Below are 24,142 nucleotides of genomic sequence, written 5' to 3' on the forward strand. Positions count from 1 at the left end.
TAGTTGCAGTAGACATTTGCCTTTTGAAAGGTTTTTCCTCAAAAATTATTATAACCCTAGTTGCAGTAGGAAAATGTCTTTTGAAAGATTTTTCCTCAAAGATAACCCTTTTAGCAGTAGGCAAATGCCATTGAAAGTTTTTTCCTCAAAGATAACTCTAGTTGCAGTAGGCATATTTGTGAGTCTGCATGGTTTGCACTTTACGTCAGGTTCTACAAGTTATTACACTTAGCAGTCTGGTATTCTGGTAAAGAAATGTGTATGTGTTTACCTCGGTGCACAAGTTACATGACACCCTAGTTACTATTTCTGAAATGTCTTTAATGTAGACTTTTACACCAGTTCGGCTATTTTTAGCTGTAATATTGTTTGCCTTTCCAGGTTGTAAAATTCCTTTCTTTGAGATTTTGGAGATTTATCTGTGCCTTGATTGACAGCTGGATCAAGTGCTTGCCCTCCAGTTTCCACCTTGCTATGTGCTAGTGAAATGTTTGCTCCGTGCTTTGTGGTTTGGTGACCGCGACTGCTTCTATGTTGACCTCCAATGTCACAATAGCCCCCGCCCCTTCCCCTCCAAATGCTAACAAATAGCAAGTACGAAATATGCGGTGCATCTTAAACCGTCATTTCTTCCTGGATGTGTGGTGGCTTCTTTGTCCTCCACCACCGCCCCCTATTTTCACACACTGCTCCATTGAACCTCATCAGATAAACTGTTAATGAATGCGGCCGTCAGCGCCATGAAAGAATATCTGATTGGTATCCTGGCCATTTTTCCCCGCGGCGGCGCCGGGCGCCTCGCTGTGGCTTCCGCTGCGGTTCACGATAGGATGCAAACAACCAGTGACTGCATGCGCACCGCCATCGCTGACAGTGTCGGTCATAATCTCCTGACGTCACCCGCCCTTCTAAATCTGAGATTACTGTCCACGGCTGAAATAATAACTTGACAAGATACGTATCAATGACACACAAAATGTCGATTCTAGACAGCGTGCAGGGTAGAGTGGGCTAGGTGGACTTGTTGAGATGGATCAGCTTAACTCTTTCCGCACCTTGAATAGGTTGACACTGTCAGTATTACAAGGCAGAGGATTCTCGATGATTGTCATTATTATCCCCTCCCTCCCACGCTGCCGACACACACACATATATGAACGCATTACACGTTGAGCAGCGTGTGCTTGAAATGAAACAACAATCGCTTGGCTTAGGTAACAGGAAACCATGCATCTTAATAACTTGTCTTAGCTAATAATAAAGTGCGGGCATTTGGACATGATTTGGTGAGACCCCTGTTTCTGGTCTGAGCCCACACAAACACGCACACTTTATATTCAGGTCTTTATAGGGCATTAGTCATTCCCTCCATCCTGTGTGCTCCATGATGATGTCCCGATGACACGCCTTGCTTACGGTGATGTAGTCAGACCCAAACTATAGTACCTACATAAATAGTAGAAGCCGTAAGCATACACAAGTTTTCATAAGCACATTTTGAAACAAAATATTTCCTGTTCTTTTCGAGTGCAACTCTTATCACATGTTCAACGAATGTCTAGTTCTATTGAGCTTGCTTGTTGTGCTTGTTATCACATGTTCAACAAATGTCTAGTTCTATTGAGCTTGCTTGTTGTGCTTGTTATCACATGTTCAACGAATGTCTAGTTCTATTGAGCTTGCTTGTTGTGCTTGTTATCACATGTTCAACAAATGTCTAGTTCTATTGAGCTTGCTTGTTGTGCTTGTTATCACATGTTCAACGAATGTCTAGTTCTATTGAGCTTGCTTGTTGTGCTTGTTATCACATGTTCAACAAATGTCTAGTTCTATTGAGCTTGCTTGTTGTGCTTGTTATCACATGTTCAACGAATGTCTAGTTCTATTGAGCTTGCTTGTTGTGCTTGTTATCACATGTTCAACAAATGTCTAGTTCTATTGAGCTTGCTTGTTCTGCCTACCTACATAGAAAATACCTAAGAAAGTTTTTTAAAAAAAGGAGATAATAATTTCAAATGAAATGATTGCATATGAAAAATATGTTACAACGTTTAAGAGTTCTTTTTTATTGTTATACATTATCGGAGAATTTTGAAAACTGCATCCTATACCAGAGGCCAGAACAAGACACTTGCCCCAAAACACACCAATAGAAAGAAAACTATATGGAGAGCTCCCTGATTTGGAAACCATTGCGTAGTTCATCTCATATTTTGGTCTAGTCATCTGAACGTTACGACATAAAAACTACAGTAATAAAGAAGAAGACAGTCTGTGGTGGATAACTCTAAATATCTAGCTGTTTGGTGTATCCGATGTACAAAATATAAGCAGTGTAAATATACCCATTTTTTTTTTTTCACAAAACTTGAATCAGTGTGAACAATATATTGTATTTATTGATTTATAAAATTCTTATACATAGGTTTTAAAATAATAATTAAAAGGCCTATCCCAACTTGGGAGGGGGGCAGTGGTGGCTGATAAACCTTGACTCGGGTTCGAATCTCGGTGAAGAATGATATTTTTAGCTAAAGGATTTTCACCCAACTCTAATGGATACCTGACATTACATAGGGTCACAAGGCACCTTTTTAACCGTGGCCATAAAAACAGATGACCTTCCCATTATCTGCCCTAATGGAGATTTTCATACTTGGCGGGGAAAAAAGTATAAATAGCTAGCTTTTTTTTTGGTGTATCCGGTGTACAAAATAACGTTTTGATTTTTGTTTTAAAATAAAGGTATATGATAAATTTGTTCACTTTTTAGCATTGCGAAATTAAATATTCTAAGCTCTCTCTCCTTTTGTAGCACGCACACAAATTGTTTGTGGAGGAAGCATTAGACTTTCCCTCATGAATTAAAACATTTAAATATAAATGGTCAACTAACTAACGGTGATAAATGAGATTTGATACGAAAATCAACTGCAATGGCATTCAGATATTGTTCTCATTATAGCTCTTCTTTGAATATAGTTGACCAAAAAGTTCAGTTTGGCGTCCTTGACGTTGTTTAGTTTATAGTAACAAAAATCGAAAATCTCCTATTAGAAATTTCCATGATAAACTAACCAATGTCAATTACGCATAATTGAACTTCAAAATTGTCAACTACAATTGTCATTTTCTTTTTTGAAGTAACGTCTGTATTATATAAGATAAGATAAGATACAAAGTAACAAATAGAAGTGCTTGCAAAAATGGATTCTGCAGTGCTAAAAAGTGCAAAACTATCATGTAACTTTAAAAAAAAAACAGCTTATCAATAATTCCTGTATTTTGTACACCGGATACACCAAACAGCTTGCTCTAGGTTTTTCCGCCATGTATGAAAATCTCTAATAGATCGCAAGGTTTGAAAGCGGTACTTGAACTTTTACTTATGTCAAATTATGTTAAAGACCTGAGAAAAAAATGGTTTGACAAATGAACATTTGTTTTGCGATGTACATTGACGTATGCCAGGGATCTCACACTTTTGCTGATTCCTAGTAAATCTGCTACATGTTTGCAACAGAAGCTAGCAAAATATTTTTAGATCAAATTTAAGAATTTTGAGTTTCACTTTTAATTTTTAAGAGCATAAAAGAGTATAAAAGAGAAATTGTCTTATTACACAACCTCTATTCAAGTCACATTTTTGGAGGGAAACCTTCTGGGTGGGCAAAGGATGAGTTGACGCGATTCTCGAAAACATCTCTAACGATTTTCCTAAAAAAATATGACAGTTCATAAAGGCTATATCGTTGGAAAAGAATTACTAGCTCGTTGGCCACACTGGAAAACTTTGGTTTGACCTTTATAATTTTCCAAAGTATAAAAGAAAATAATTTACATTTGGCTTGGAAACTAGAAAATCTTAATCTTGTTTATGTCCTCGGGTATCTATTCATTCAAGAGGGTAATAAATTAATGTTCAGGAATATTTTGCACACCGTCATCTAAGTCTAGAAGTAGAGGCCAATCATTGGAATATTATAAATTCTAATAGATTTATACATTCGCTTTAACCAGGTTAAAAAAAAAGGGGGGGGGGGTAAAAATGATTCTTTTTTTATTTTAATCTATTATTCATCATTTAATAAGAACAAAATAATCGCTCTATAAGTTTTTAAAGGAGGTATTGTCTAATTAAAAAAAAAAGTTTTTTTCTTGTTAAAAAGTATTTTTGTATTTTACTTGTGTTTTAGTTTTGAAGTAAAATTCGCTTCACATTTTAAAACAAACTCTCGATCTTTGGTACAACCATTTCAAGCGACGGAGTTTTTTATTGAAGAGATTTGTAAAAAGTTATACATTAATGAATGTCCTCATCTACCTCTCCGCTTAGCATTCCCTGAAAATACTCGCAATCAAAGAGCTTCCCTTGTGTCCGCAAATAAACGTTCTGGATTCACCCTTGCCTACAGCATCTTATAACAAAAATGCCCGTGTAACATGTAAACCTCAGGCCCCGCTCTTTTGTGAGCACGACAGTTCGAGAACCACTGACCTATACAAATGAATCTGACCCTGTCAGATGTGTCAAGTTTTGTTAGACAACAACAACCCAGTCGCGTGCAGCTAATGTTTCCAATAAAAGGTATGTCTCCCCCCATGTCTCCATTCACGCTCTTTCCTATTTTTGGTAAGGCGTTTTCCTTCATCCCACGTCCTCCTGACTCCTTTTTTTTTTCTTCTTTGGTGTTACATGTATTTATTTCTTGTGTTTGCGTCACTGGCGGCCTTGAATACAGCAACAAGTACCGTCGTGTATCGTGTCCTTCTTGGTCGCTTCCTGCTAGTGCCCCGCGACAATGCTGGTGACGCAGGAGCAGAGAACTCTGGCATTTTGTACTCAGTCGGTTACTCCCAGCCGCAAGCCGTTTCCCCCCTCCCTCCTCCCCTTGAAACAGACTAGACTACAACGCTGAAGAGTGGACACATGGGGCCAGGGAAGGAAACGGAAAAGGAGAACAAAACAAAAATATGTCTTCGACGACAATATTCTTGAAGAAAAGTGTCTAGGGAAGGGGGTGGGAGCTTTTCTCTTCTTCAGCTTGAGCAGAAATAACCACCGTGTTGATAATTGGGATGATCGGGCTTGGCAACTGACATTTCTGGTCACCATTAGAACTAAACTTTGCTGTTTGCTGAGTTACGCACAAGTCTTGGTTCAGTTTAGTGATTTAACACATAAAGGGGGCGGGGGCGATTCTACAGTTTAAAACTATATCTCTATTTAGTAGATCTACATATGACATGAATAGGCTGCTGTGTGCTGAAAGTATAAGGTCAACATCGAGTGTGAGTAGAGTTGTTGTCAGAACTCACCACAGAGGATCGATAGTTCCGCTGGTGTCAGATGTATGCCTGTGTGCAGGCTTAGAATTCCCACATGTGTGTAACAGTATTATGCTTTTCATTGTTAGTCTGCAGATTCTTCTTCACACGTTATATAGCTACGGCAATAGTACCTCTGTACAAGGCTTTGCTTTTGTAGAATATTAACTAAACCTTGCACGAATGAGTGTTTTTGAACTAGTGGGAATAGGACATTTCGTGTAGGTCACAGCTTGGTGTCAAGATTTGGCCCAATCCAGTTCAGTCTTTTTTCATCTAAAACAAAACAAAAAAAAAAAAGGAGATCGATTATTTTTTAATGTTCCTCGGCCCCCTATGAGCTCCGAGTACGGCCTAGTTATTGTATCAACCTCCTTTGAACAGGCCACACGATGTTGTCCCCGGAATGCCCAAGCTCAATTAGTCTTGATCGACAAGCTGTATGAAATGTTGCTATGCAGCGATTGACATTGATGCCTCTGAAGTATCTGCCCTTTTGTTGGGAGGCTCTTTTTTCTTTTCTTTTTTTTCTCATCAGACTCTTTCCCTTCATCGAGACTTGATTTCTTTCTTTGTTTTAAGTGTAAAGATTTGGAAAGGGGGTGGTGGTGGTGAATGAAACAATTCCAATTGCCCCCCCCCCCCAGCTCACTCTTTGTCTGGTCGTTTAAGAAGAACATCCTTTTTGTTGGACTGCGAGCTTTCCTTCCTGGCCTCAAGATGGCGATGGCATTTCTTTTTAAACTTGTGGGAGGGGCTTACTGTTCTTTGGTGAGAGTAAACACTTGGATTCTATAGCCTCAGCAGTAGCCGTGTCTTGTGTCCACATTCTCAAGGCCGGACACACACGTTCTTCCCTCCACCCTCCTTTTTTTTTATTATGTCACCATAGTGCACCATAGATAATGATTTCAATATAATACATCCTAGATAATAATGTCACCATATTGCACCATAGATAATGATTTCAATATAATACATCCTAGATAATAATGTCACCATAGTGCACCATAGATAATGATTTCAATATAATACATCCTAGATAATAATGTCACCATAATTTATGGCAGATGATAAACAACTTAAATTATCAGCACCAATTTTCAAGCGAATTTCGTTCTACAAATCTGTAGGCAGTGTTTTGATTTTGTTACATTTGAACGAACATGAGTTAGTATACTCCCTCAGTTGCACTATAAAACGTTGTTGAAATCTTTTATTGCATACAAAAATGTAATGTATCCTGAAACTTTAAAAATCTTGAAAAGGAATGGGCCAAATCTATTTTTAAACCAGTTGTTTCAGTTGATAGTATTTACTATATCTCTAATCAAATACATTCATTTTCACAAATATTTCTTCAAGAAAATGTTTTTCACAAATTAAATGTATTTTTGTGAATACTATTTATTTCAGAAAACAAAAGTATGTTTGAATCATACAGTTTTCTTGATCTAAATATATTTCTTGAATCATATGGTCCTCAGTAACCAGATTTACTACTAGAACCAAATATATTTCTTGAATCATATGGTCCTCAGTAACCAGATATATCTCTTGAACCAAATATATTTCTTGAATCATATGGTCCTCAGTAACCAGATATATTTCTTGAACCAAATATATTTCTTGAATCATATGGCCCTCAGTAACCAGATATATTTCTTGAACCAAATATATTTCTTGAATCATATGGTCCTCAGCAACCAGATATATTTCTTGAACCAAATATATTTCTTGAATCATATGGTCCTCAGTAACCAGATATATTTCTTGAACCAAATATATTTCTTGAAACATATATGATCCTCAGTAGCCAGACATATTACTTAAATCAAATATATTTCTAGAATCATATGGTCCTCAGTAACCAGATTTACTACTAGAACCAAATATATTTCTTGAATCAAATGGTCCTCAGTAACCAGATACATTTCTTGAGCCAAATGTATTCCATGAAATAAGTGTTTTTATTGAATCAAATCTATTTCTTGCACCGATTATAGTGTATGAACCAAATGTATTTCTTGTACCGTGCATCCTCTAGATCCTCTCAGAAATGTTTCTGTCAACATTTACGACAGAGAATGTTCAGTTCTGAAACCCAGGGCAGTGAACTTGAAGAGGAAAAAAAACTTGTCAAGCTGCCAACGCGGCATCTTCTCCAACCCATGGCCCGGTGCCAATTGAGTGTGACTTGCTTAGGACGGAGAGAGTGCTTCGCATGCCTTTGTTCAGAAAGTGCTGCTTCGCTAGCCTCCTCCCCACCCCCCTTTTCTTTCCTCACCCCTCATCTGGACTTTGACCAACGACTCACCTGCCATCAGGGACTGACCGGATTTTCCGTTCCGTGTGTTTCTGGACACATTATTGACTGTCCGACTAGCAGGGGGTCTCTTTGTTGCCAAAGATTTCGCTCTAGTGTTTGTTTGTTTGTTAGCTGTCCTGGGGTCAACGTGGTGACCTCTTTGGAAGGGGAAACAACTCGAGCAACTCCCCCTTGTTGCCAAGATTTCACTTTTAATTGTCTCTAGACCACTCGACTGAAACAAACACATTGCTGTTATTTTCGAAGGATCTATGTTTTAAAAAAGAAATCCGGTTACTTTTAGATATAATAAAATACAAGGGTCTATTTTTATGCCAGCACGGTGCTTGTTTAGTGTTAGAGCTCCTAGTGTATTGTGTAATAGTGTAACACTAGCCTGAGAAACCTAATCAAGCTTAACATTTCATGTCATTAAATACATTGGAGAACTCCATAACTGTGGTTGACTATTGGATTATGTTTTAAATTGGAGTTGATGGTCTTGATTTAGAAAACTAAGTAGTTACTTTAATGCCAACGAGGTAAACAACTTTTTTTTTCGTTTTTTTTTTATAAATGTGTTTTCGTCTTAAGATGCCTGTATCTATTAGATTTGGAAAAATTCTGTGCCGTTTCTCTTCAATTCAATTTTGTTTTTCACAATAACCGAATAAAGAAAACGGGGTTCATCCATTGCCACAACATCAACAATAATAGACTAAAGTAACAAGTATGAAATGGCTGTTGTCTCCTGGTCTTTAGTAGCTCGAGTTACGATCTACTCATGTGCAGTCTGTGTTAAACATGGATAATGTATGCACCTTTAATTGCTGTGGGCTAAATAATACAGCCAATCCAACCCAGCCAAAGCAGTAATGATTACAGATCAATTAATGATTACAGATCAATGGATGATTCTCATCGTATGTCTTAGTGAAAGTTGGCATCACAAAATCTTATGTGTATTGTTGGTGTAAGAAACAAGGGTGCACTCGGCTGTTGTGTCATTAATGGTTTACTGCGGAGAGGTTCACCCGAAGCCGACGATATATATATATATATATATATATATATATATATATATATATATATATATATATATATATATATATATATATATAAAATAACAGCGGCCTTGGCTTACCGCAGAGTGCAATAGATGTAGGTAGTGGTTTGTCACCGAGAAGTAATACTTCATTGTTAGGGGCTTACCGCTGAGTTGCAATATGAATAGGTTTCTTACTTTGCTGCAATGTTGTCAATCTTATTGCTCGGTTGTCTACTTATAGATAATTGTTGGCTCAGAGATTTTCTATCTATCTTCTTATCACCCCCATTGTTCCCACGCCTCGTGAGCTAGGCGTACTTTAGGTAGAAGACAAACGCTGAGGCATTTTGTAATAAGATTAACTTTCTGTCAAAGTTTACTTTCATGAATGTTTCAATTCATTCCTTCAACCTCTATAACTTGCCACTATCAGAATAAGTAGCTACTCATTTCCTGAACTGGATTTCCCTACAATTTTACACAAGAAAAAAAAACAACAACCTGGATTTCCAAGTCTCTTTGTATGAGAATTTTTATTTTCTCACTTCCTCTACTCTTTTGTAAACAGCGTTGTTCAGTTTTCTTTTCATTTTTACGAGATGATCTCTTGTGAATAGAACCCCCCCACCCACCCCCCCCAAAAAAAAAAAAAAAGTTTCCAATTTTCAGTTGCAATTGGATGTGTTTTGTGTTCCCTGTGACTGCAAACATGTGGTGCTGGCATTGGGGGGGGGGGGGGGCCCTCGTTAACGTGGGTAGCATGTGCCGAGTCGTGGCAGCTAATCAGGGTCTTGTTTTTCTGTTTGTTTCAACAGATGAATGAAGCTTAGAAGAGAGTCACGTGACATAGAGCTTGATGAGTACAGGAGCTACGATCCGTAGGGAGGTGAGTACATAAACAAATATATGTATGATTGTGTGTGTGAGTACTGTATCTCTTGCTACTGTGTATGGGGGAGCGTGCATATTTGTCTCACGACATTGCGTGTTTAGTGGTAGCGAAATGAAGGGCGCAATAGATATTTCTTTCATGAATGGAATTTTACTTTGCTGCTTCCTCTCCTCACTCTGTACTTTGAACATCAAATCTAGATGCCTCAACATTAGGAACGGGTAGGAAGCTGCATAAAATAAGAGGAGGGGGGGGGAAGAGGGAGCCTCCGATTTTAAAACTATCAAATACTTACGTTTGTAAGAAGTGTCTACGTGCTACATTGAAAACAACGAAGTTTTGTCCGTTCATAGTTGATGGCCGCGGGCCCGCATTTTTTTTTTTAATTTAAAAATACATAAAGTAAGAAATAGGGGTTACAGAAAGAGAAGAGTTTCCTACGCTGTCTGTGGTATGACATTAAAAACAACTTTCTGGTGGTGACAATGAGCGCCTCAATGCCGTTTTATTACTCACTTGACATTGCGTTTGACCTGTTCGTCTTGACCCGGTGAACCAGAACCCCGCCCCGTACGTTGTTATTAAAAATGTCACAGTCAAAACTGATCCTTGGCCCTTCTGGACATCACTTCTGCCCTGCGCTTCTTCAAGTCGCGTGCGTCCCATGTGGTCACTTGACCTGCACCGGTTCGAGTTAGCTGACCATCTTTTGTCCACGTCCCACCTTAGCGAAGATCCGCGTTGACCATTAGTTTTGACTTCTTGACCTTTTCACCCGTTTTTTCCCCCTGTCTTTAGTGATGCTCACCTGTCATTGTAACTCACCCGCACTCGCCTGCCGACTCACTTCAGAAACTAACGACAGTTCCGACTTTACATAAGCAAACAGTTGAACTGAACATTGTTACTTTTCGTGACATCAATGACCTTTCTTAAAACAAAACTTGCGGATCAAGCTTTTTGGTAACTATTTTTTTTTTTACATTTTGATTCATAATTCTTATCTTTAACTAACAAAAACATTCCGCTTTAAAAATAGTTGTAGAATTGGCTGTATTTGGATAATTTCCTTGTGATAAGAACAGTCGTGCAAGAAGTTGTGGTCATGATCTTTCTTGATTCACAAATCTTTTCTTGAACTTTTGATAAAGATTTCGACTTTGAAAATGTTCCATATTGGACACAAGTTCAATGTAGAAAGTTGTAGATAACATTAATTTCCATGTGATTCAAAGTGGAATTCAAGTGAGTTTTACTGTGTAATGTGTTCATCTGATTATCAGACAAAACAAAATAGACACACACGATAGGATATTGACATAAAGTTGTTTTTTTAATGTGTTTATAGATTAATTTAAAGTTGATACTTTCTTTGTCACATAAGTACTAGTGACTTTCTGTTTATCTATACGCAAACGTTTTGCTCGATTAGTTTCCCATTGTTCTACAGACTCTCCAAAGTATTTCCTTTGCTACTGATGTTTGTCTATCCATTGATTCGTCTGTTATTTGTAGACATCTAGATGTACAATTTCCTTTTGTTTCTTTAACTTACATTCTCTTATTTCATTTTCTATTTTTCTCTCGTTGCATTCGTTATTAGGTTTCTTATTACACTCTTATTTGTTTCTTTCTCTCATTTTTAATTCTTTCTTGTTTCATTTTCTTCCTTGGAACCCCCCCCCCCCCCCCAACAAAGTGTTATCAGTTTTATTTTTTAGTCGAATGGAATGTCTCGCCTATATTTTTCCCATGTCTATGACAATACTTCTAGTTCACGTAAAGGTTCCTATCTAATGTCCAAAGTGTTTCTTCTTATGTATTGATGCTTCCAAACTCGCTGGTATATGTGTTTGAGGTTTTACCAACTTGAAGCAGCCTTTGAGTTCTTGCACATGTAGAATGAACTCGTTTTAAGTTTTATTTTTATTTTTTTGGGATAAATGTTTAGTTATTGATGTGTGTATTCATGTAAGACATGTTGCTAAAAAATGAAATGTCATCATTTGGAGAACCTGTTGTTGAGCTGAATTTCCATTTGTTTAGACCAATAAATTAACTATATAATATATCTTATAGTCAAATAGTTAAGCAATTTAAAAAAAAAAAGTTTAAACTATTAAGCTTTACAAAAATGTGTTTAAATTATTGAGCCTTTAAAAATGATGAAATTATTATTAGGAACATTGTATATTTTGTAAACTATTCCATAATAGTCTTATGAACGACGGATTCATTGGACTAAAGCTAACAAAGTTAGGATTTCTAGTACCCCCCCCCCCCCCCCCAAGAACACTGCTCTGCTCAGAGAAAGTTTGAGAATCTTGTCATTGGCACCCGTTCTTCTTGATGCATTGATGCAAAGATTCGATGCGATTAAAATATAAGGACTTTCAAAAATAGTGTGACTCATACCTTCAGTTAAGACAAATTGATTTGTGTTTTCTTTCAAGTCGTGTCACGTGATTTCCGTAAAAAAGATAGTATTCTGACAAGATCTGATCACTTTTTTTCTGTCAAGAAACAAAACATGTCTTCTGGATGATTTCTGTGACTTGGTCTTTGTGTTCATTGATTCTCTGGTTTCGATACATCATAAACATCGTGAGTCTTATCCTTACTACATCAGTTTTAGAGCATTTCCTTTTTTTGGGACAAGCATAAATTAGATAAACAGCAATATTCAAAACGTTGTATAGGCCTACAAAAAACTCATCTTTGAGAATCCCTGGAGTTCCTGATTGAAACTCCCGATGTGCTTATGATTTAATGTCAGTCATAGCGTCTGCCATAGTGAAAATGAAAACTAGATCTAATCGACTCAAGTCTGAACTTTGTTTCAATTCAGCTAAGGTTGGTCCGCACTTGATTTCGGCCACATGTCATACGCAAGTATTTCCCTCTGGCCAAGAACACGTACCATCAGATTAACTTTTGAACATTGCAGATTCTATCTCTCATGTCTGTGTGTTAAACGTGCATCTACAAGCAAACAAACCTAAAGGCCTTGGTGCAGTATACAACTGCAGACACGGCTGGTTGATTTGTTGTCTGAAGTTCATAATGCTGGTGAAGAACTGTGTACAGGACAAAGGACTGACTCTGTTCAAATCGTTGATGAGCTCAATGTTTCGTTTATCTTTTTAGTTTGATCTTTTATTTTCATCCGGGCCTTTAAGTACAACAACATCCTGGCGAGAATCTGTTTGAATATTGCAAGGGAAGTAGAGTCATTGGAAGAAATGGGAAACTGAATTTAAAATGAGTGATTCTTGAGCTAATGAGGCGCTGTGGAAAGAAATACAAATCAAAACATATTGTTGCATAAGTCAATTTATGCATGTTGCTGGGTGAACAGTTATTAATATGCTGCCATACTATAATTAGGTATACCTGAACTAAAAATATTTGCCAGTACCATGTAACTTCCGGTTCTTGAACTAAAAGCAATATGTAAATGACTGTATTGGTCGTATGAAAGGACATCTATTCGTTGGAGGTATTAAGAAAAAGAAAAAAAAAAAAGAACTGAGATGAAGTAAGGAGACAGAGGACACACTATGTTGCTCCATATCCTGGTCTTTGAACATCCCCCACCCCACCTTTTCCTTTTTTTTTGTTGTCCCATGAAGTAAAACTCTGAAGGCGTGTATTCAGTCTTTTGGAACATGAACTAAACGCTTTGTAAGTTGATCACTATCTGTGATGTCATCACGTTCATCGGTGAACTTTGAACTTGGACGTATAGAACCTAGTGGGTGGAAGGAGAACTGGGATCGACGCAAATGTGTGCATTGATGTGTGTGTGTGTGTGTGTTGGTGTACATGATGAACAAGTGCAATACACAATAACAGTCTCCTGGTAACTGCAACTTTCCGTAGTTACAGCCCACGCCAATTACTAGAAAGAATCTATTCTAAAATGTTGGCAATATCTTGATCTTGTTTACTAATGCTTTCTTCTGTCTTCTCTAACATACTTCTCTTCTGTCCTCTTCTGTCTCCTCTAACATACTTCTCTTCTGTCTTCTCTAACATACTTCTCTTCTGTCTTCTCTAACATACTTCTCTTCTGTCTTCTCTAACATACTTCTCTTCTGTCTTCTCTAACATACTTCTCTTCTGTCTTCTCTAACATACTTCTCTTCTGTCTTCTCTAACATACTTCTCTTCTGTCTTCTTTAACATACTTCTCTTCTGTCTTCTCTAACATACTTCTCTTCTGTCCTCTTCTGTCTTCTTTAACATACTTCTCTTCTGTCTTCTCTAACATACTTCTCTTCTGTCTTCTCTAACATACTTCTCTTCTGTCCTCTTCTGTCTTCTCTAACATACTGCTCTTCTGTCTTCTCTAACATACTTCTCTTCTGTCTTCTCTAACATACTTCTCTTCTGTCTTCTCTAACATACTTCTCTTCTGTCTTCTCTAACATACTTCTCTTCTGTCTTCTTTAACATACTTCTCTTCTGTCCTCTTCTGTCTTCTCTAACATACTTCTCTTCTGTCTTCTCTAACATACTTCTCTTCTGTCTTCTCTAACATACTTCTCTTCTGTCTTCTCTAACATACTTCTCTTCTGTCCTCTTCTGTCTTCTCTAACATACTTCTCTTCTGTCTTCTCTAACATACTTCTCTTCTGTCTTCTCTAACATACTTCTCTTCTGTCTTCTTTAACATACTTCTCTTATGCCCTCTTCCATCTTATCATTGTAACAAAACACACTTCTCTTCCACTATCTTGGTTAGTTTTCTTTTTTATTCCTTTGAATATTTTCTATCCAAGCAGTTCGCATTTTTGACACTCTTTTACCATCCTTCTTCACCCTCTCTTTTTCTCTCTCTCTCTCCCTCACTTTGTCTCATACAGATAGATAATGTATCTATCTATTATTCTTCTCACGCTGTACCTCTGCAGACAGTCTACATGTTGAAACGTTATATAAGGAATTACTCGCTCTACCTGCTAATGCTGCTCCATCCATTAGATACAACATTAACTCATGTTAACATTCTTTACCAAATTTGTATACATTTTTTTTTGGCCACGTTTCAGTGTCTCTTGGAACGAGGAAGAAATTGAAAACTAATTCCATTCTAATCTATTTCTCACTTGTCTATTCTGTCCTTGTCCGGCCTTGTTGCTTTATTTACATGTTATTTTCTGAGGCCCTCAACTTTTGTCTGCTCCAAAACCAAATGACATTTATTACTCTTTGCTTCTTTATAGAGTTCAGTGAGTTTGAGCTTGTAGTTTTCTGTTGACATGTCAATGTTTGTCTCTCTCACACACTCAATGTTTGTCTCTCTCTCACACACTCAGTGTTTGTCTCCATCACACACACAATGTTTGTCTCTCTCACATCTATAGAATATGTTCAGCATAGTTCACCGCTACCTTTATCTATACCGTATGGATGGAATGAATGTAAATCTCCATTGACAACGTGCTGAGGTTTGGATTTCAGCTTTGATTCCATTAAATATCATTCAAACTTTAGATACATTTTTTTTATTGGAAGTCATTTCCATGCTAAATGTATATTTATGTATATAATATTTATTTATATAAAATCAACAGTTCGCTGACGTTTTGTCTTCACAGAGACAATATTCCCCGGCTGTTTCATAACACATCTAGGCTGTGCTTCATATTATATCCAGTTTGTGTTTCATAATGTATCAAGTTTGTGTTTTATAATAGACCAAACCTGTGTTTCATAATATACCCAACCTGTGTTGCACTGTCTCTAACTAATATTCAATGGCCAAAATGAAATTTAAATAACCTGTATGTTTTTCAACACTTAGTTTGCGTGCCTACACAGTACACAGCCCAAAGGTTTAGGACTCACTTCCCATTGATATAAAATATATAATATAAAATATCAAGATATAGATATATAAAATATATAGGGCATAGATAGATAGATAGATAGATAGATAGATAGATAGATAGATAGATAGATAGATAGATAGATAGATAGATAGATAAAGGCTTGTCTTCGAGTCCGAAGATTCATGAGTTGTGTTGTATTTCACGTGGCTACGCAGCCCCAGCTGTGACATACATATTTTGCCACCATTGTGCTCGGGTGGTCGATTTGTTAAATATTCCCATATCGCCTTTAGCATATTTTATATTTCATAAAAGTGCTATATACATTAAATCATGATTATTATTACTACTGGCCCTCATCTTCCTTGTCCTACAGCCCTAGATTCTATTATTTCAATGTACACGCTTTTTAAGACGACGTCATGAAGGATTAAAACATCAAATTTAGTTTTCCCTTTTTCATCTCTTAGTTTCCAGTCGTTCTCATCCTCCACCCTACCTCTTGGAAATTAGAACAGGGAGGGGAGGGAGCTCCGTTTGCTTGTCAATGACGGCTGTGAGATGTTATGCTTAGCATTCATTTGTCATCGTCAAGGCATAAGGACTGAAAGCTCCGGGGACGTCTCTCGGGGAGACAACTAAAACCATGGCATCCACTCGCTTCTCGAGAATTGTTTTTCTTTTCGAGATTAAAACAGAAAAAAAAATATGAAAACAGGCGGGTTGGTTTTAATGGACGCTTTGTGTCTGTTTGTGTAGGTTAATGAAGAGTTTAATGACGTTTTCATTAAATATCATTTCTACATGACAAGATGGAAGTGATGTCTGTAATGCTTGACGCACACGTCATCTCAGCCTTTGCACATGTCACTCTAACTTTCTTTTGTTTTGGCAGAAATTGTGAGTGAAGACTAGTGAAGAGTACACAGTAGTCTTCTAATACCATTTGAATGGCTTCCATGTCTTGCCTGTCTACTTATGAGAGATCGTTAACTACTAGCCCAATGTCTGATCCAAAGAAATAAACATCTACTTCTCAATTCACAAGACTTAACTTACAGTCAAAACGGGACCAATACATTATTCATAAATTCATTATAGTTTTGATTTGATGTTTTTGTACATATTTTTTTTTTGCATTTAAATGATGAATTCACAACACACACACACACATTGCATGCACATACCCACACACGCGCGCATTTAAAAGAGGTGTAATTTCTCAAATGAAAGGTTTTTAAAATGGTGAGCCCTTGATTGAACTCAATGCTCCGGCAATCCAACGTGTGTGAAAGTATCGGTGAACAATGGACACAAAAACCTTGGCTATCTTTTGACCAATGAAATGCTATAACCTAGAAATCAGAACTCGGTCAACTGGAAGCTCATGAAACCAGAGTTGTCACAGTTTCTTGAAAGCCATAGTAAGGTGAGGATGTAGGAGCTACCGCAGAAAAAACTTAAAACGGCCCCCACGGCATGGTGGACTGTGGTCAGCCTCTCAATCGTTACCATCACGTGCTATGTCCTTGGATATTTGGTTGCCTACATTATGGTCATCTTTGTTTTCTCTATTACTGTCCACTGAGCTCACCATTTGAGGCTGGTAAAAAAAAAAAAAGATTCAACTCTGCAGAGCAGCTGGATTATCTCGCATGCACCGTCACAGACTACTCTTGTTGAGGCTGTGTTTTCTGATTTATTGGCAAGTCGTCATCTGGCACAGAAGTAACATCGCCGAGGGCATCCAATTCAATTAATTGAGAACCTGTGCTGATGGTCGACCGAGTTTTCTTTACACCTGTCATTTTACGTTGATATAAAAAAAAAAAAGAGCGCTGAAAAAATCTGGTTGAATTGTGTGTTGATCTTACAGGTGCACTGAGTTGACGCTGTGATATTGTATTACAGTTCGACAGGTTGACTTAGATCCGTTGTTTAGTTTTTCTACTAATTTTCTTTTAGATCTCTCAATTTGTCTAGTTTGTATCAAAGGTCTACAGTGTTTGGGTCGTTGTATTGTTTGAATATTTCAAGGAACTAAAAAGATTTGGAATTTGGAAAATGTTGCTATTCTATTACATGTTTATTCTGTATTCTGAACTACTTGAATTTGTCTGTTCTTTTCACTCAACTTGAGCGTACATGTGATCCAGCCGCTGTCTAGCAGTATAGATTCATGCGCACTAATAGTACATGTGATCCAGCCGCTGTCTAGCAGTATAGATTCATGCGCACTAATGTTACATGTGATCCAGCCGCTGTCTAGCAGTATAGATTCATGCGCACTAATAGTACATGTGATCCAGCCGCTGTCTAGCAGTATAGATTCATGCGCACTAATAGTACATGTGATCCAGCCGCTGTCTAGCAGTATAGATTCATGCGCACTAATGTTACATGTGATCCAGCCGCTGTCTAGCAGTATAGATTCATGCGCACTAATAGTACATGTGATCCAGCCGCTGTCTAGCAGTATAGATTCATGCGCACTAATAGTACATGTGATCCAGCCGCTGTCTAGCAGTATAGATTCATGCGCACTAATAGTACATGTGATCCAGCCGCTGTCTAGCAGTATAGATTCATGCGCACTAATAGTACATGTGATCCAGCCGCTGTCTAGCAGTATAGATTCATGCGCACTAATAGTACATGTGATCCAGCCGCTGTCTAGCAGTATAGATTCATGCGCACTAATAGTACATGTGATCCAGCCGCTGTCTAGCAGTATAGATTCATGCGCACTAATAGTACATGTGATCCAGCCGCTGTCTAGCAGTATAGATTCATGCGCACTAATAGTACATGTGATCCAGCCGCTGTCTAGCAGTATAGATTCATGCGCACTAATAGTACATGTGATCCAGCCGCTGTCTAGCAGTATAGATTCATGCGCACTAATGTTACATGTGATCCAGCCGCTGTCTAGCAGTATAGATTCATGCGCACTAATGTTACATGCACGAAATTGAACCCAGACCAATCGTCACAGTAGGCCTGAACACGGACCTGCGACATCGCAACCTTTGGGCTGTGGAGATAAATAACTTGTTGCCATGTTACAGGTCTGTATGACGTGGCAACGAGCTATTGGTCTCCACTGTCCATAGGTTGTGACATCGCAGGTCAGTTGTTTAGACCTTCTATAACAAATCGTCTTGACTGGACCCGACCCATTATGCCTCTCTTTATTTCTCTCTGCCGCTCCTTACTATAAATAGGAAAAGGGGACGAAGCGAGTTTGTGTTACAAAAACTTGTTTGCGGGTCCTTTAAGTCAGCCTACTCGCACAATACGTCAAACGCACACGTAAATGGCATTGGCTACATGACTGTAATCAAATAAAAAGAAACCATAATAATCATTGAAAGACTCTTAAGGATAAAAAAATGATTTTAACCGAGTTAATTTAAACAACAAAAGGGCACACTTTCTGTAAATCTTAGTAAACTTAATTAAATCAGTTTTATGGCGATTTAGGGGATTCTGAAAGAATGGTTTTATATCTAAACGTGACAGATTAATTGACAGACAGATAAAACGTCACAAACACAATTTGGGCTTCTCCTCCCCCACCCCCCAACCGGTGCAGCTGTAATTCCTAGTTTCAGTACTTTCATTTCCTGCTTCGTGGAGGTTTTTTTTTTTTGTTTTTTTTGGAATGGCTTACAGACTACCTCTTCCAGTTCCAGTAAGGACAAAGTTGTACACTACAGATGTCTGCGCAGAAAACTCAACATTTAATACTCTTGTCTTCTTTTCTTTTTTCTTCCTAATTAGCATACTGCTTCACCCTGTGCTTCTTTTTTTTCCTATACTAAAAACAGAAGTACCTGGTACATAGACATGCTTTACAACAGAGCTACAGAGCCATGCCTTTTATCAGAACTACATAGACATGCTTTACAACAGAGCTACAGAGCCATGCCTTTTATCAGAACTACATAGACATGCTTTACAACAGAGCTACAGAGCCATGCCTTTTATCAGAACTACATAGACATGCTTTACAACAGAACTATACAGACATGCTTTAAATTAGTTTAAACGGAAGTACGTAGTACATAGACATGCTTTACAACAGAGCTACAGAGCCATGCTTTATATCAGAACTACATAGACATGCTTTACAACACAAGTACGTAACACACAGTCATTCTTTACAGTTGAGAGCGAGAAACAAACTCTAAAAACCTCACATGCTTAACACACATACAGTGACACATACACATCAGTGATAGTTTAAAAGGATTCAATTGAGTGATATCACACACTTGACTACAGTAAATAATGAGCAGGTGCACTGGTCCTGATAATGTCAAGTATATACAGAGGCTGCTCGCGGTCCAGGAGATGAGACCACTTCACTTTCTTCACTAACTGACTTGATTTGTTTGTGTGCTTCTAAATGGCACACACACACCCACGCACACACACGCTATCCTATCTTTAGGTACATGGATTTGTTGTCTTTGAAAAGCACCTACAATTGAACACGTACTGCCTGTACTGAACATCTAAGGGAATCATCGCAACAATGTTTGGTTCAAGTCTGTAATCCACCAGAGGACACAGAATCTTTTCAAATAATCCACTTTGTGGAAGCTGATAGATTTTCCGATATTTTTAAAGTTAAATTGTGGACTGGTGGACAGTACACGTTGCCATGGAGACTGTATTTTTGAAGACAGAAAATCACGTGGAAACAAAGCAAATTCTCTTGAATTCGTCATAGCACCTGGCGGTCGTTTTTTTTTTAAAATTTGTTTATAATAAACATTATAAAGGCTCATGTGTGAATATTCTTATGATTAACAAAAATATACTGAAATAACAAGTAAAATATAGAATAGAAAATACTTTTTAAAAGATAAATATAATAAATCTGTGCGATTGGAAATATTTTTACCAATTGTTTTTGTTTAGCGCAATTTCATGTTTTTAGCATGCTCAATGTGCAAATGATACAATTGCTGGTGAGGACTTTTTTTTTTTTGGCCGGGAAAGGGGGGGGGGGGGAAGGGGGATATTTGCGATAAGGTTTCTGTGATCGCTTTTTAAAAACATTTTTTTTAAGTTGTTAGACTTGAATTGGAACTGGAGAGCTCCAGCCTGCTTGTGTACATGTTCTATTTATCTAGCCAAGTGGTTATGAAATGGAAGGTTTAATAGTTATCTATTGTTAGTTTCACATTTTTAGGATACGTCCCAACTCTCTACACAGTGCTTATCTCTCTTAGCTTGTACTGCCTATATATAAAACGAAATTAATTAATTATGACTGATTGATTAAATAATTGGTCCATTTTTCGATTGATGGATGTTTTGTTACGGGCGAGGAATAATTTTGAGATTCAACTTGATCCGAGAATGGTAAGTGGCAGAAATATATGTACAAGATAACAGACAGACAGAGTTGATATAAGCTTTAAAAAAAAAAAAAGCACTTACTTTTTGAAGTCTTGAAGGAGGCATAGACACTTGCTTTTTGAAGTCTTGATGGAGGCATAGACACTTACTTTTTGAAGTCTTGATGGAGGCATAGACACTTGCTTTTTGAAGTCTTGATGGAGGCATAGACACTTACTTTTTGAAGTCTTGATGGAGGCATAGACACTTGCTTTTTGAAGTCTTGATGGAGGCATAGACACTTGCTTTTTGAAGTCTTGATGGAGGAATAGACACTTGCTTTTTGAAGTCTTGATGGAGGCATAGACACTTGCTTTTTGAAGTCTTGATGGAGGCATAGACACTTGCTTTTTGAAGTCTTAATGGAGGCATAGACACTTACTTTTTGAAGTCTTGATGGAGGCATAGACACTTACTTTTTGAAGTCTTGATGGAGGCATAGGCACTTGCTTTTTGAAGTCTTGATGGAGGCATAGACACTTGCTTTTTGAAGTCTTGATGGAGGCATAGACACTTGCTTTTTGAAGTCTTGATGGAGGCATAGACACTTACTATTTGAAGTCTTGATGGAGGCATAGACACTTACTTTTTGAAGTCTTGATGGAGGCATAGACACTTACTTTTTGAAGTCTTGATGGAGGCATAGACACTTACTTTTTGAAGTCTTGATGGAGGCATAGGCACTTGCTTTTTGAAGTCTTGATGGAGGCATAGACATTTGCTTTTTGAAGTCTTGATGGAGGCATAGACACTTGCTTTTTGAAGTCTTGATGGAGGCATAGACACTTACTTTTTGAAGTCTTGATGGAGGCATAGACACTTGCTTTTTGAAATCTTGATGGAGGCCTAGACACTTGCTTTTTGAAGTCTTGATGGAGGCATAGACACTTACTTTTTGAAGTCTTGATGGAGGCATAGACACTTGCATAGATGAGAAGAATGAATGTAACTTTTGATTATCTTGATTCTGTCTTTGAAAACATGTTTGTGTGTTTGGGTTTGTGACAGTTTCTCTGTAAGAAGAAATGCTTTTTTTTTCAAAGTCTGTTTGTCTGTCTGTCTGGTACAATTTTGAAAACGTTATTTCTCCCACACCCATTATCGGATCAAGTTGAAACTTCATACAATTATTTATTTTACTTTACAAAACATGAATCGATTAAAAAAACAACAATTATTTAATTAATTACTGGTAATTGATTTGCTTATATCAAAAAGGGAAATTATCCTTCAGTGTTAAGAGATATGCCTAAATATGTGAGATTTTGTCCCTTACATAATTGTACACGTTATTTCTCCCACACCCATTCTCAGATCTAGTTGAAACTTTACACAACTAATTATTGTACTTACTTAACAGAACATGAATCAATTAAAAAAAAACAATTTATGAATTAATTATTTTGTTTGATATCGAAAAGTGGAAATAAATTTTTCTTTTCTATTGGGATATATAGATGTAAATGTGGAGTTCTTCCCCGTAGATAAGCTTGGTTTCTATAAAAAATATTTTTATTATTAATTGTTTTGATTTACATTACTCTGTTATAAACCAATACCCTCATCATGCGCATCCTGTCCTGCCTGACATTTCTATCCTCCAGCCAACAACTGACATCAAGATGTGATTGCCAAGCGATCGAGTTTGATTCTCAGACACATAGGGATGTTATAAAAAAGATTTAGTTAATCGTATTTCTTCTATTGATTGAACGCCACACACTGAACGCACATGAACGTCTTGTAATTGAAATGGAATGTCTGTCTTTTGTTGAAATGAGATGCTGACAGATCTAGCTTCAGATAAAACTAGTCTAGATCTTGTAGTATGAATGTTTCAATAATCATTGGCATGTTTCTATTGGAAATGTTTATTGTGTCTACACTTGTATATTTGTCCTGAGATGTGCGAGGGGTGAACTTATTCTTTATCACTAATGCCACAGCATGCTTATTGCAACCGACCGTTAGGGCGCTCCATATAAGTCTTGTGAATAGCCTCTTGAGTTCCACGGGAGAGGAAATAATGGCTGGAGGGCAATGGCAAATCTAAAGTGGTCATTCAGATGTGTGTATGGCATGGTGGCTGGCCCCCAGTACTAATGGTTTTCTTGTGTACTCTTTACAAAGTAAGCTTCTTTAGGCCTCTAGGTCAGTGGTGTCGTGGTGCTATCTTGTACAGAGGTCGGCGACCGCTAAGATTTATTGTTTTATGTGACACTAAATCTGTTCACAGTCTGTTGAAGTGTCTGCATAGATTTAACTGGCAGTTTTAAGACACGCTTACAGACTGACGTACACACAGACATTCAATGATTTTCTAGTTTGTACAAAATTATGATAATAGTTAACCTACAGGAATAGATACATAACAAGAAAAAAAATGAATTGATTGATTTTCCCCCTGATAAAACGGTAGTACAACGCTCCATAAATGTTTATTTCTTTGAAATCGTAAACTTCTACCTGTTGATTGAGATTACATGCTTGCGCATTTGTTAGCAGCAGATTGATTGTGTAACAAATATTGACGTAGTGTTTTTGTTTAGTGTGGAGACAGACGGACTGACAGCACAAAACCAATAGCATCTTTTCTCTATGCTAGTGGCTGAAAATCCACTTTGTAACCTTTTTTTCCCCTTTTTTAAGTGGGCTTATGGGTTTATTTTCACACTGAATCTCAAAAGGGCTAATAATGAATTTACAGACTTTTATTGTGAAGCAGTATTCGGTAAATCAATGTTATATATATAACTTTAGAGTATGTCTTTTTGTTGTCATGTCTTGAGTACAGCAGGTAATGAATACGGGAATCCCCGGTAACGAGGTATTCGGGTCTCGGCATGTCTTCTTGACAGAATTCAGTCTCATGATTCAGGATATGAATTGTGCGGCTCCCAGTAGGGCGTCGCCAACTTTTCTGCTTCCTCCCCTCAAGCTACTTTACCTCGCTTGTTCTTCTGCTACATGTTATTGTGTGACCTTGAGGTGCCCCTGTAGTAGGACACTGTCCTAGTTCTCTCAATGCTGTAGTTCCATGCAAAGGAACAAAAAAAAAAAAAAAAGCCTTGAAATGTTTGCGACCAACAAAACGTTCCAATAGTCGTGTTCTTGAAATGGACCGAAAGGAAATGTACAAGCGTCAAATTCAACTCTACGAGACAGAAAAAAAAAGGTACGAGTGACATCTCTATTGAAATACATTTTTATAACAGTTCTTATCAGATGTCTATGTGTAAATATGAAAATGCTTTCGGTATCTTGCACACACATATATGTATTAAATACGGCCTTGTCAGACGTTCAATTGAATATAA

General features: G+C 37.5%; 1 protein-coding gene across 9 annotated transcripts in view; it reads left to right on the top strand.

The window, feature by feature from the left end:
* Positions 1-24,142, top strand: part of LOC106074254 (myocyte-specific enhancer factor 2A-like) — a 94,050-nt gene that overhangs the window by 12,267 nt on the left and 57,641 nt on the right. For 5 of the 9 annotated variants that reach the window (XM_056029448.1, XM_056029529.1, XM_056029458.1 and 2 more), the window contains one exon: positions 9,500-9,570. The gene's annotated coding sequence lies outside the window, so the exon portion shown is untranslated. Of the gene's footprint in view, positions 1-7,376; positions 8,179-9,499; positions 9,571-10,374; positions 10,540-10,635; positions 10,822-24,142 lie in introns of those variants that run through there. The other 4 variants (XM_056029466.1, XM_056029506.1, XM_056029479.1 and 1 more) reach the window with 3 other exon arrangements.

This window comes from Biomphalaria glabrata, chromosome 1 (genome assembly GCF_947242115.1).
Source record: "Biomphalaria glabrata chromosome 1, xgBioGlab47.1, whole genome shotgun sequence".
NCBI lineage: Eukaryota > Metazoa > Mollusca > Gastropoda > Planorbidae > Biomphalaria > Biomphalaria glabrata.